Source organism: Vipera berus, assembly GCF_964194415.1.
Source record: "Vipera berus genome assembly, chromosome: 4".
NCBI classification, from domain to species: Eukaryota; Metazoa; Chordata; class Lepidosauria; order Squamata; family Viperidae; genus Vipera; species Vipera berus.
Window position 1 is genome coordinate 24,796,343 of NC_138206.1, and position 11,192 is coordinate 24,807,534.

General features: G+C 38.5%; 2 long non-coding RNA genes across 2 annotated transcripts; one reads left to right on the top strand and one right to left on the bottom strand.

Annotated features, from left to right (window-relative positions):
• Positions 1-2,715: 2,715 nt before the first annotated feature.
• LOC308667424 lies at positions 2,716-5,601 on the top strand. The gene is made up of 3 exons (XR_014026281.1): positions 2,716-2,863; positions 4,230-4,307; positions 5,321-5,601. It is a non-coding gene; the product is annotated as an uncharacterized lncRNA (long non-coding RNA).
• LOC308667423 lies at positions 5,594-11,153 on the bottom strand. Its single transcript, XR_014026280.1, has 4 exons — positions 10,792-11,153; positions 9,373-9,435; positions 7,126-7,185; positions 5,594-6,626 (listed from the first exon to the last, which is right to left on the bottom strand). It is a non-coding gene; the product is annotated as an uncharacterized lncRNA (long non-coding RNA).
• Positions 11,154-11,192: the final 39 nt, after the last annotated feature.

An 11,192-nucleotide genomic window follows, 5' to 3' on the forward strand; every position in this document is an offset into this window, starting at 1 on the left:
CTGAAAAATGGTCATTAAGCAAACACCTTCTATTGGCACTGGTAAAAATATTCAAAGGCAGCCTTCTAAATAACACCGTAATTAGTATAATAGGTCCATATTGTGCATTAATTTATGCTTGTTTTATATGGGTTATTGAAAAAGCTATAGGCATTAAATTCATTAATTATGTTAAGTCCACAGACCATTTTATAAATGATAGCATCTAGATTCATACAATGTACTTGGACAAATCCAAACAAGCTACATTATGATTTTGCACAATTTGTGAATCTAATCAGCACTACAACATATGGATACCTGCTGAAATTGTGGCAAGTAGTATTACAACAGAGACAAAAACACTTCACACTACATATATATCAATAAGCAAAAGTGGATTTAGAAGTATAAAGGTAAAGGTTCCCCCGCACATGCGTGCTAGTCGTTTCTGACTCTAGGGGCCGGTGCTCATCTCCGTTTCAAAGCCGAAGAGCCAGTGTGTGTCCGAGGACGTCTCCATGGTCATGTGGCCGGCATGATTAGTCGCCAAAGGTGCACGGAATGCTGTTACCTTCCCACCGTAGTGGTCCCTATTTTTCTACTTGCATTTTTACGTGCTTTCGAACTGCTAGGTTGGCAGAAGCTGCGACGAGTAACAGGCGCTCACTCTGTTACGTGGCACTCGGGATTCGACCCGCCAAACTGTTGACCTTCTGATTGACAAGCTCAGTGTCCTAACCCACTGAGCCACCGCATCCCTTTAGAAGTATAACCACCTTTCAAATAGATTTATTTACTTTTATATGTATTATTTTGGGAGCTCTTAGCTTCCTTTAACCATAATAGACTGTGACCGCATACATACCTGATACAGAAATCAAATTAAAACAATACATATAGTAAAAAAACCAAGATATCTCTTTACTGTTAGCAAATATCTCACATATAGATATCCCTTTGGAGAGAAGAACAAGTTAATATATCAAATCCCAAGTGCCAGGCGTTTACAACTTCTTGAAAACTCAAGACCATAAGGACACATAAAATTTCATATCCAGTACTAATCAAGTATTACATCCATGATCCCATACGCTTCTTATTCCTAGATCTTTTATTGTTATTGTTTAGCTTATTAAATTTATCCAGTCCATTATTACTTATCTAAGACATTGTTTTTACTATTTTTAGCATCAATTACATAATATTATGAAACATGTATTAGATATTCATGAATTATATGTAATTTATGTTGCTATTTCATAATTTATTTTATGCAAAACCTGTACTGGAAATCTCACAAGACTCAAGAAGACTAATAGCAGCAATTGAAGAAAAGATTCCCAAATTAGGAAGAGAAATTTGGATCAATTCAAATTATATGAGAAGCCTGAACTGCTTTTGGTAACCTAAAGTTCTGTTAAGAGTTTTATTCTGTTCAACTTTCAGGTTTTCAGTCAAATGTATATTTATTTAAAATTTCCCAGTTTCTGATGACATAAAATCCACAAATACCACAGACCACTATATTTATTTATTTATCCAATTTATTGGCCATCTATATTACCACAGGGTATTATTGGAATATTATTGTATTATTGTACAGTAATGTTAACAGTAAGAAAAGTTGGCATTTCAAATAGTTCTTTTTGCACAATTTCTTAAAAGCATCTTTCCATGTTGGAATAATTGTACATTGTGTAACCATGAAAACATCAAAGTGAGCAGTTTTAGGTATCTTTTGTCCCTAATCAAATTTTATTAGATATTATTTTTCGTGAGTAATACTACACTCTTACAGCCTGCGACCTGAATTGTTCCTGATCCTAAGTTATTTTGGTCACCCTTTTTGGCATTTTCTCCAGTTCTATAATATTATTTTTGAGGTTTAGTGAACTGATTTGTATATAGTATTCCACGAACAGCTGCACAATAAATTTGTACACAGGCACTATAATACAAGCAGCCTTTTTTTTTACCCTTTTCTCAACAAGCCAAACATGAATGTACTGTTGAAGAGCAGTTATAGTTTTTAATCAAACTATGTACAAGAACCTCATTAATCCTTTCCTGGTCAGTCATTGACACATCAGATCCTATCTGTATATATTTAAATTGGGGAAAGGTGTGTGTGCTTAAAATACACATTCCCTAAATTTTGAAAGATCTTTTTGAGACTAGTTGAACTATCTTCACTTTTAGCTATTTTAAATAATGTATAATATTGCCAGAAAACCCAGAAAAATCATTCATAATTTGAAAAGGACTGCTCCCAAAACAGTTCCTTGGAGAGATATGCAAGAATGGGCTAGTTTTTGTCTACTGGCAGAACCTTCCATTATTACTACTCTTTGCTTTCTGTTATTTATTGGCCACCCATCTTATCACAGGGTAACTCTGGGCAGTTCATATTATTGTAATATTATTGTACAGTAATGTTAACAGTAAGAAAAGAAGAGGGAGTCAGGCTATTCTCCAAAACATCTGAAGGCAGGACAAGAAGCAGTGGAAGGAAACTAATCAAAGTGAGAAGCAACCTAGAACTAAGGAGAAATTTCTGGTCAGTTAGAACAATTAATCAGTGGAACAACCTGCCTCCAGAAGTTGTGAATGCTGCAACACTGGAAGCTTTTAAGAAAAGACTGGACAACCATTTGTCTGAAATGGTATGGACCCACTAGCCAAGTGTAGCGGCGGAGGGAACCAGCTAAAGTGGCGCTGCACAGACCTGGAGATCAGCTGGAGCTGCAGAGCATATAAGCCCCAGGATCGGCGCACATGGCGACATGGTAATTGGAGCTTCCGGCGCACCTGGAAGAGAAAAGGAGGAGGAAGGCGGAGAAAAGTATAAAAGGGGCAGGTTTTGGCGGGACAGGGAAAGAAAGTGCAAGAGAAGATTTATTTATTTTATTTATTTATTTAGTTATATTTATATACCGCCCTATTCCCTGAGGACTCAGGGCGGTTTACAGGGAATTAAAAATCCAAAATACAAAAATTAAGAACCAAATTAAAAATATTAAATTAACCCTGTAGTCAGTTAAAAAGAACCCCAAATTAAAAATTCCTCCTCAGTCTGGGCCCGAGAGCTCAAAGAGCCAGGTCTTCAGGCCCCGGCGGAATGATCGAAGGTCGGGGGCAGTTCTCAGCTCTACTGGCAGCTGGTTCCAGAGGGCAGGCGCTCCCACTGAGAAGGCCCTATCCCTGGGTGTCACCCGCCGGCAATCTCTCACCGGCGGAACCCTGAGCAGACCCTCCCTGTGGGAGCGCACTGGGCGAAGGGCGTTTGATGCCGGCAGCAGGTGTTCCCTCAAATAACCCGGACCCAGGCCATGTAGGGCTTTATAGGTGATAACCAGCACCTTGAATTTCACCCGGAGGGCAACCGGAAGCCAATGCAGCTCGCGGAGTAGAGGTGTTACATGGGAGTATCGGGAAACCCCCATTACAACTCGCGCGGCCGCATTCTGCACCAGTTGAAGCCTCCGAGTGGTCTTCAAGGGCAGCCCCATGTAGAGAGCGTTACAGTAGTCCAAACGGGAGGTCACAAGCGCATGAGTGACTGTGCGTAGGGCGTCTCGGTCCAGATAGGGACGCAACTGGCGCACCAGGCGAACCTGTGCAAAAGCCCCCCTGGTCACGGCTCCTATGTGATCTTCAAAATTGAGCCGTGAATCCAGGAGGACGCCCAAGTTGCGAGCCCTATCAACGGGGGGTAACACCTCACCCCCCATCATTAGAGGTGGAATAACTTGGTTAACCCGAGACGCCGATATGCACAGCCACTCAGTCTTGGCGGGATTGAGACGAAGCCTGTTTCTCCCCATCCAGACCTGGACCGCCTCCAGGCACCGGGACATCACGGAGAGGGCATCACTGGGTTGGTTCGGGGTGGAAAGAAAAAGTTGGGTATCATCAGCGTACTGGTGATACCCCACCCCAAAACCACGAATGATCTCGCCCAGCGGCTTCATGTAGATGTTGAACAGGAGGGGCGAGAGAACCGACCCCTGAGGGACTCCACAAATGAGAGACCTCGGGGCGGATCTCTGCCCTCCTGTCAACACCGACTGCGAGCGGCCCTGGAGGTAGGAGGAGAACCACCGTAGGACGGTGCCTCCCACTCCCAACCCCCTGAGACGCCGCAGCAGGATACCATGGTCGATGGTATCGAAAGCCGCTGAGAGATCTAATAGGACCAGGACAGAGGAGCAACCCCTGTCCCTAGCCCTCCAGAGATCATTCACCAGCGCGACCAATAGAAGAGGCTTTTCTAACCAAAGCAGTGGAGAGACAGAGCAAGTGGCCTGTTTTCGGAGGAAGGATGAGTGAGCGAGCGACCTTTTTAGCAAGCTGTTTTCGGGGGAAGGGCGCATGAGCAAGCAGCCTGTTTAGGGAGCGGTGTGTTTTCGGGCGAAGGGTGTATGAGCAAGTGGCGTGTTTTGGGGGGAAGGGCATGTGAGTGGTGTGTTTAGCAAGCGGTGTTTTTTTGGAGGAAGGGCACATGAGCAAGCAGCCTGTACAGCAAGCGGCATGTTTTTTGGGGAAGGGCGAGTGAGCTGGGCAGGAGCCCCAGGATCGGCATGCGCTTTTGCAAGGCTATGGGGGCTCAGCAGGAGCCTAGGATCGGCATGCGCAGCTACAGATGATCAGCGCTTCTGCTGGGCCCCCCAGAAGCACCAATCATCTGGAGCCTGGCGCTGATCCTGGCGCTTCTGCTGAGCTGCCCAGAAGTGCCGATCAGCTGGACCCCAGTGCTGATCCTGGTGCTTCTGTTCAGCCCTGACAGCCCTGCAGAAGCGCAGATCAGCTGTCAGGGCTCAGCAGAAGTGCAGGAAGGGAGGAAGGGAGGGAGGAAGATGGGAATGAGGAGGGAAAGAATTAGGGGAAGAAGGAAGGAAGGAAGGAAGGAAGGAAGGAAGGAAGGAAGGAAGGAAGGAAGGAAAGAAAGAAAGAAATGGAAATGGAAATGAGAAGGAAGGAGGCAGGGAAAAAGGAAACCCCTCCCTCCATGATAACCTGCAATGAAATTGAGTTTGACACCCCTGATATAAAAGGTTGTTAAGTGAATCTGGTTTCCCCATTGACTCTGCTTGTCAAAAGGTTGCAAAGGGGATCACATGACCTTGAGACATTGCAGCCATCATAAATATGAATCAGTTGCCAAGCATCCGAATGTAAATCACATGACTCTGGGAATGCTGAAACGGTCATAAGTGTGAAAAATGGTCATAAGTCACTTTTTTCAGTGCCGTTGTAACTTCAAACAGTGACTAAGCAACTGTTGTAAGTTGAGGACTACCTGTACTTTATCACTTTTTTCTTTTTTTTGGTCATCAAGTTTTTGACACCTTGCTAGGCGATGGTTGGTACTCAGATATTGCCATATCCTAAAAGTGGTGCAATGGATGAAAAGGTTGAAAAGCCCTAGACTAGAAGACCTCCAAGGTCCCTTCCAACATCATCATCATCATCATCATCATCATCATTATTATTATTATTATTATTATTATTATTATTATTATTATTATTATTTGCACAATTTCTTAAGAGCATCTTTCTATGTAGGAATAATTATCAGGTATCAATCTGCATGTATTTTATTTATTTATTACAATGCCATAAGCACTATTTATTTGTAGTGTGATATCTTCTTTTTGATGTAAAAATTAAAATGTATAATCTTTTACTTCAAGCTTAAATCTTCCTGTTTTTGAGAAGAACATAAACAGTTATAATACAAATTAATTGAAAACAATAAAAACATATAAGGAACATAAACCTTTCAATATTGTACCATGTAGCTTAAATTCTATTTATTAATTATATTTTCTACACACTGAAATAACACACACCTGTTAACCTCTCATGAAGGAATAGATTCCAGAATTTGAAAACTCGAATTAGATATGCTTACTACTACTTTTTCTTTTAGCTGGTCATTGTGTGATTTTGGTTAGAAAAACATCCCTGACTAGCTTCTGTTAATCCTTATCCAAGAGTCAATAATATCAATCTAAAGATGGAAAATAGGAGTTGGTACCTACAACCCATATTTGGTCCTTGACATAAAAATAATCCAACTATTTAATTTCGGTAACCATGCATCTCAACAAGTGACTCTGAGCATCCTGCATCACAGATATGTATCCCACGTGCTTCGGTTTTCTGTTTTACTCTTGTTTATGTTTTATAACATTGAAGACAACTGTAAAATCAGTTTGCATAGCAGGATTATTGAAGAAAAAAGCAAGAAGCAGCTCAGGAGAATTTAGAAGATATTACCACCCAAGCTCTATCTATGGCTCCTAATTCTCCCCTAGAGATTTATTTAATGCATTAAATGCATTACTGTACTCAAGAATAATTGTTAAGGATTACAAAAGAAAGGGGAACAAGTCTGCACAATTTTGTTTGCAAGATCAGGTTTTTTTAAAGCAACATTTATAGATTGGAAAGTTATAAATAATCATCAAATAAGTAAATAAATGGAGGATTTATCTGCCTACCTGTAGTTCACTGTTGATAAATCTGCAAAACTATAGAATTATTTTTCTTATCAATCCTTTTTGTCTTCTTAGTAAGAATGGTATAAATCCCTCAGGTGGGACGGAATATGTCATCCAACTTTTTCAGGACAAATTGACCTATTTGATTTTATTTTGGAATAAGAAATAGAGTTAATAAATACATATAAAAGTGAAGACCAAAAACTAACATACAATGTTTATCCATCCATATCTATCTATCATCTATCTATCTATCTATCTATCTATCTATCTATCTATCTATCTATCTATCTATCTATCTATCTATCTATCTATCTATCTATCTATAATTTCCCCTCCAAAAAAATTAACTGTGAATTTGGAAGGGAAGGAATGTCATCTTACATTTACTAAGAATAACAGAGGGCAATGTTGGAAGCAAGGCACTGGCTTGTGATATAAATGGCTACCTGGATACTTGGATATTTTTGAAAGTGAACTGGAAGATTAGCTATTCCTTGAAACAGATATTTGCCTGGTGAATATTTTTTGTTATACTTTTGTTTTTGTTATTGTTTTTGTTACTGTCTCTATTTTCTTTCCCTTACTTTTTAAAAAATTACCTCTTTATCTTAAAAGAATTACCTCTTTTTCTTACCTCATATTCATCTGGCTTTACTTCTAATTTTCCTTTTCCTTTCACGTTCTATATGGAAATCTAAAGAGGCAACAATGAGCTATTTATTTGTATATATCCCAATGGAAACAAAGACATTTCAAGATATTACTTTCAAGTAAAGAGTCTTATCACGTCTTATACTTGTATTACAGCATAAACCTTCATGGATTACAGTCCACCACACCAGACACTTGTTACAATAAAGTTAACAAATATTAAAGAAATAAGAATCTTTAAAATAAAACAACTAGTTTACATATTAAACATTAACATTACATTTGTTTACTGCATTTTGTTGCAGCAAAATTTGTATCATTATAGATTAGTTTATATTCAGTGATTATATTAATTTTAATTTTCCCTCTGAGAAGCAAGTAGACCATTTTAGAGAAATTCTTACATTCACCTAGTAGAGAAAAAGTCCCACTGAAGTTATTAACCACATATGGGATTGTATGGATATTTTATAAGAATTAGATTATTGTAATTTAATCCTGTTTTAAAATCTTATGGTCTCCTGGTTTCTAGCATGGTAGCATTAAGCATTATACCAAACTGGGCCTTACATACAGGTAGCCCTGAACTTACAATCATTCATTTAGCAATCCTTTAAAATTACAACAGCACTGAAAAAAATGGCTTATAACTGGTCCTTACACTTGCAACTGTCATAGCATCCCCATGGCCACGTGATTAAAATTTGAACACTTGGCAAGTTGCATATATTTACAATGGGTGCAATATCCTGGGATCATGTGACCTGTATTTGAAACTTTCCCAACAGCTTCCAGCAAGCAAAGCCAATTGGGGAACCAGATGCACTTAACAACTGCATGATTCATTTAACAACCACAGTGATTCACTTACCAACTACGGCCCCAAAAGTTGTAAAACTGCTGAAGACTCACTTAACAACTACCTTGCTTACCGTAGCAATGGAAACTCTGGTCCCAAATATGGTTGTAAGTCAAAGACTAACTGTAATAATAAAACAATTCCAGACAAATAACAAAAATACTACTCTGTCCTATTTTATTTGGACAGATCCAACTAGGACTATAATAGTATATTTATACTGAACTGAGGCACTTCTAAATAAAAAAGGTGTTAGCAAATCTGGGAAGATCAGAATCCACTAAATTACAGACTGATTTCTTGATATCTTTTCTAGGTGAACTAGTGAATTACTACTGAAATAGATGAATAAAGATAGAAACATCAAGCACAAAAAGGAAATTTTCCTAACGAAGAATCAATACAATTTTTGTATACACACAGGTAACCCTCAACTTACAACCACAATTGGGACCAGAATGTCTGTTGCAAAGTGCAGTTGTTAAGTGAGCCACACGCAATTTTTCAACTTTTTGTTGCAATGAGTGGTTAAGTAAATCATTGTAGTTAAGTGAATCATGTCATTATTAAATGAATCGGGTTTCCTCCATTGACTTTGCTCTTCAGAAGTCCTGGGGAAAGTTAGAATGGTGATCACATGATTCCTGGATGATGCAACTGTTGTAAATACATGTCAAGTTTCCAAGCATCCAAATTTTGATCACATGACCATGGCAACACTGTGACCATTATAAGTGCAAGGACTGGTTGTAAAAAGCCATCTTTTTCAGGAACATTGAAAGGTTGAACAGTTGTTAAACAAATGGATGTAAGTTAAGGGCAAATATAAGTCCTTTCACAATTCACACCTTTCAAAATTATATTATTATACATTTATTTACTGAAAAAAACTACAAATTGGCTCGTTTCATACATCCTAATGGATCAATGTTTCCAAACCACTATGGCCAGATGCAAGGACACACAAAGCCATGGCTCATATAATTCCATTTGAACACTGGAGTTGGGCACCCAATAAATTTAAATAAATGATTTATTGAATAAATCACAATTAATGGGATTCACATGATACTCTTAAGACACTGGCCATGGTTTATAAACCATAATCTCTGTTGTTACCCAACATATAAAGCTAAAAACCAAACAAATTACCTTTTAGCTTAGCACAACACATGAATTGGGGTACAGAAATAAGCAATGAGGTGACTAAGTTTGCAGACAAACATCAGCTTATTAAGAATAACTAAACAAAAAGAATTAGTAGAAGAATAAATATTAAAATGCCAAGCACGGTTTAGAATAAACAAACATAAAGTGAGCATATTAAAATTCTGACTTCACATACATAATGAAGTAAGAATAATAACTGACCATGAAAGGGATTTTGAGTTTACGGCAGATAGATAAAAAAATGTTGCTTCACTTCTGCTCCTGCTGTGAAAAAGACACAATACAAGTGCTTAGAGGTAATTGTGAATTAAAACTGAATCTGTCAATATTAAGCTTTTCTACAAATCTATTATACAGACACATTTGGAATATATCTACAAGTTTGCTAAAAGTAGCACAAAAAGGATATCATGTAACTGGAGAAGTTGCAAGTTGTCCAAGAAACTGGAACAACTACCCTGTGACAATTTGACAGATAGATAGATAGATAGATAGATAGATAGATAGATAGATAGATAGATAGATAGATAGATAGATAGATAGATAGATAGATAGATAGACAGACAGACAGATAGACAGACAGACAGACAGACCTTTATTGTCATTTTTTTACCATGGGCATATTGGCACACATTAAAAATGAAATTTTGTTGCTTGGTCTTAAAAGTGTACACAACCTGTAAATATTTTCTCTTCACAATCCAAACTCTAAGAGTTGAAAGCCCTAATAGCTAACTGTAAACTTGATAAACAGTCTATCTTGATATGAAGCTGTCTGCACATTAGCAATAGCAGGAGATGCCCTCTTGAAAATGCCTTCACTTTCAAAAGTCCATTTGTTATACACATAAAGGAAAGCCTTCTCTAATCAGCTCTCAAGTTGTAGAATGTAACTCTTTTTCAGTCTATTTTTCTAATTTCAGAAAAAGCATCTGGATTATTTTCTTCAGTCAGAGCTATATTGTAAAACTAAGTAACAAAATCAAAGATGATTTAGTGAAGCTGAATGTGGAAGATTCAGCAAAGAAAACGGGAAATGTTTCACGGAGATCTTAATTAAAATATGAAAGTTTGTGTTTTCATGAGGCATGGGCAAACAATTTTAAATAAAGTTCAGAGAAATTCACGGAGGATAAAGACTCCCAGTTACAGGAGAAAAGGCGAGTGAGGAGTATACATGCTACTAGCCTTCTGCGCTGCACGCCCGTCTCCCCAAACAACTAGTTTTAAGAGTTTATTGTTCTTAAGAATGAATGACTAGAATCTAGATCTAACATATTTAAGATCCCCAAACTCTGTTTATGCCAAATAGCCCTTTAACTGAACATCCGACTTTTTAATGAAGAATTCCTGCACAAGTCTTAAGCACAAGAAATGCATAAGCCCAGCCACTAAGAGAGTAAGGAGGTCCGTTTTAAATCACGTTATTTAAAATTCGTTTAGTTTACTTGTCCAGCTCTTTAAAAAAATTACATAAAATACCGAGCCCATAAAATTACATTTAGGAATGTAGAGTACCTCCGTTTCTTCCCATCAAAGATATGGAATGAACCAATTTTGATACCATAAAATGGCAATGAAAGAAACCCAACCACCAAGCCAAAGTGTAGAAGAAAATACCTCGGGAGTTACTTTGCAATCCTGTGTAGATCATCCCCTCGGAGGCTGAACAGGATTTATTTTTAAATAATTGTATCTAGGACTATAGCCTCAAAGAAGCATATTTAGTAAGGGAAATCCTCCTCTGGAGGAATGATCTGGAACCATGGCTTAAATCGGGAGCCTTAAATTCTCCACGCCCCAAAACTAGGAGGATTTTTAAAAAGAAAAAAAATTAAAAAAAAATCCTCCAGAATAACTTTCGCACTAGCGGACTGTAACTTCCTCGCGCCCTCAGTGGGCGTTTCCCAAGGAAAAGAAAATTCAACCCCCCCCCCCCTTATCTCCCAGCGGGCCTTTTCCCCTCCTTCGCTCCCTCCACCACCCGCTTCGCGCACATGCTCGGCAGAGGAGGGCGGGGC